The sequence below is a fragment of the Myotis davidii genome, unplaced genomic scaffold, assembly GCF_000327345.1.
Source record: "Myotis davidii unplaced genomic scaffold, ASM32734v1 scaffold771, whole genome shotgun sequence".
NCBI lineage: Eukaryota > Metazoa > Chordata > Mammalia > Chiroptera > Vespertilionidae > Myotis > Myotis davidii.
Window position 1 is genome coordinate 418,573 of NW_006282668.1, and position 3,402 is coordinate 421,974.

Consider the following 3,402-nt stretch of genomic DNA (forward strand, 5'->3'; position numbering starts at 1 on the left):
CTCTGAGAACCTGAGGGCAGACACAGTCCAGTATCGCACAAGAGTATCAAGGACCACCCAATCAAGGCATGTGCACGGATTGCAAGCTCAATCCCCAGTAGGGGGCGTGCTGGAGGCAGCTGATCAATGATTCTCTCTCATCATTGATGTTTCTGTCTCTCCCTCTTCCTCTCCCTTCCTCTCTGAAATCAATAAAGATATTTTTGTAAAGAGTATCAAGGACAGAAAAATAAGAAATAAAATAAAGAATATCAAGGACAGCCTTCTTCCCATTACTTCATCTCCCTGAGAACAGTAGTGGTTGGAATGGAAAAAGGAAGAGAACATTTATTATCTCCCCCTATATTAACAGCGCAGTTGGACTTTGACCTTCCAGATAAGGTCTTCGTGACACAGGGATTAAGAAAGGTCCTAGCACCAAGCTGGTATGCCTCCGTGGTTGAACAGCAACCCGAACACCAGGAGGTTGCTGGTTCGATTCCCGGGGTTGTGAGCTCGATCCCAAGTAAGGAACCTTCAGGAGGCAGCTCTCTCGTCGATATTTCTCTCTCTCTCTCTCTCTCCTCTCTCTCTCTCTCTCTTTCTCTCTCTTTCAAAATCAAGAAAAATGTATTTTTTAAGGAAAAAAAGAAGAAGAAAGATCTATTTCACATGCTCCCAAGAGAGTGGAAGTTGTGGGCCCCTATTTATTTTTTGTTCAAGGCTTCTCTATATCCAATTGTGCTGGAATTAAACACCAGCCATCTGCTGGCATCTGCTGGCTCTCGGTCGGCACAGCTACAGCCTGGCGGCCTCAGCTGCAGGCCTGCAAAGCCGCAAAGACGCCAGAAAGATGAGGACTTGGTTTGGAAGGATGAAGGGGACCGAGAGAGAGAAGCATGCTCCTCCTCCGAGGGCTTAGAATTGCCCGAGAGCGGCTCCATGGGAGAAACGTGGCCGTGGAATTTGGAATCTGAACTGTTTGTCAGAATCGATAAAGCCATTCTTATCGTAGAAATTTATCAGGGAAAAGTTGCTTGCCGTGTGTGTGTAGGGGAGGGGGAGAGAAAAGCTAATATTATGATAGAATTTTGGAGAAGAGTTTGTGTATTTAACAGTCTTTATAACCATGCTCAGGAGAAAAACCAGATCCACACAAGGAAACCAATGGCTTCTTTAATAGCAGCAAGACGAAACACCTCTCGTCATCAGGAAAGTCTCCCTTGCCCTGGCTGGTTTTGCTCAGTGGATAGCGTGTCAGCCTGTGGACTGAAGGGTCCTGGGTTCAATTCCGGTCAAGGGCACATGCCCGGGTTTCGGGCTCGATCCCCAGTAGGGGAGTGCACAGGCAGTCGATCAGTGATTCTCTCTCATCATGGATGTTTCTATTTCTCTCCCTCACCCTTCCTCTCTGAAATCAATAAAAACATATTTAAAAAAAAAGAAAAAGGAAAAAAGAAAGTCTCCCTTTATTGAAGTTAGGTCTCTTCTCTTAAACTTTTCATTCATTTCTCTCCGTTTCCCCTTTTTGGGTTTTATAAAGAAACAGTGTTTATATAGTGACTAGAGGCCTGGTGCATGAGTGGAGTCCCTCAGCCTGGCCTGTGCCCTCTTGCAATCCAGGACCCCTTGGGGGATGACGGACTGCCGGTTTCAGACCTATCCCCACAGACCAGGCTGAAACCAGCAGTCTGACATCCCCCAAGGGATGGAATAGTGCGTGAAGCGGCAGCCGGCCAGGGAGGAGCCCATTCCACTCCGCTCATCCCGGCCCCACTGCTCCTGCCACCACTGCCGCCCGGTAAGCACGCTGAACGGCGCTCCCACTGTGGTAGCACAATGACCACCAGGGGGCAGCTCCTGCATTGAGCATCTGCTCCCTGGTGGTCAGTGCACATCATAGCGACCAGAGGACTGGTCGTTCGGTCATTCAGTCACTTAGGCTTTTACATATATAGATGTGTAAACATGCCCCCAGTCAGATTAGATCACAAGGTGGAATTAAGTTCGCTGAACGGCACTCCCACTATGGTAGCACAATGACCACCAGGGGGCAGCTCCTACATTGAGCATCTGCTCCCTGGTGGTCAGTGCACATCATAGCGACCAGAGGACTGGTCGTTCGGTCATTCAGTCACTTAGGCTTTTACATATATAGATGTGTAAACATGCCCCCAGTCAGATTAGATCACAAGGTGGAATTAAGTCTGGTGATAGCAGTTGGTTCAGACTCACGGAAGCATATGGGTTGTCATGCATGTGCTCCGTGGACAGCGCGTTGGTGAGTCACCATCAGTTGGGAGGACTGCTGCCAGTCATTTGTTACTAAAAATAAATTGCCTACATTTGTGAATGATTTTCCTGGTTTTATACAGGGCGTGAATCAATCATGACGCCATTATCATGCTCATACTTCACTGCTGTTGCCTGTGCAGCACAGATGCAGGTGCAGTTACGTCAGTGTGGAAGCCACCACATGGACCTACTGACAGCCATCCATCCATTCAACAGGTATTTATAAAGCACCTACTTTGTGCAGACCTTGCCCAGGCCCAGGGGATATGTGACCCACAGGACAGATGTGAGATCTGTGCTCAGGAAGATGGTCAAATAGCAGGAAAAACCACCAAGCACTTTGCCTAATATTTTCTGAATCCTCACTACTAGGAGGTACTGTCATTTTCTCTATTATGTATGTTTTTAGCAGCTCAGACACTAAAGCCCATTCTTTGAACCAGTGAACTCCAAATACCTCTGAGCATGCATTCCTTTCAGTGAGGAAACTTTCAGTATTCACCTGTGTATGTACTTAAAGAAGTGTACATATATATTGAAATAAGCATACACTTATATATATGTAAATAATACATGCATTTAAGTAAGTGTAGATTCATGCATTATATATAAACATGGGCAAATCTTTATAAACTACATGTACGTTATGTGGGGCTCCCTGCGCCTCGCCTTGGAGACCACTGCTCTCACACTCCACCGTGCTGCCTCCAGCCACCGATCTCCTGACCCCAGGTTTTGCCCTGGATGTGTAGGGATGGGAACCCCATCTAGGAACTTGATCTAGGAAATATTTTTTTATATAAAATGAAAAGTAGTAACTTCCCAGTTTGGACTGGATCTCTGTACTGCCAAGGATGTTTGGGCAGAATTCCTTGATCCATTTTTTTCTTTTTAGATTCCAAGGTAAGTTGTTAATTTGGAAATCCTACTCTTTCCTTTTTTTAATATATATATATATTCTTTTTTTAAATATATTGACTTCAGAGAGGAAGAGAGAGATGGAAACATCAGTGATGAGAGAGAATCATTGATAAGCTGCCTCCTGCATGCCTCTTTCTGGAGATGGAGCCCGCAACGCAGGCATGTGCCAAATGCGGAATCAAACCGTGACCACAACCACTGAGCCAC

General features: G+C 46.1%; 1 long non-coding RNA gene across 1 annotated transcript in view; it reads left to right on the top strand.

The window, feature by feature from the left end:
- The window catches only part of LOC107182316, a 10,158-nt gene that overhangs the window by 4,797 nt on the left and 1,959 nt on the right, over positions 1-3,402 (top strand). Inside the window, exon 2 of the long non-coding RNA XR_001513046.1 lies at positions 2,355-2,490. This is a non-coding gene — a long non-coding RNA (uncharacterized LOC107182316). The remainder of the gene's footprint in view (positions 1-2,354; positions 2,491-3,402) is intronic.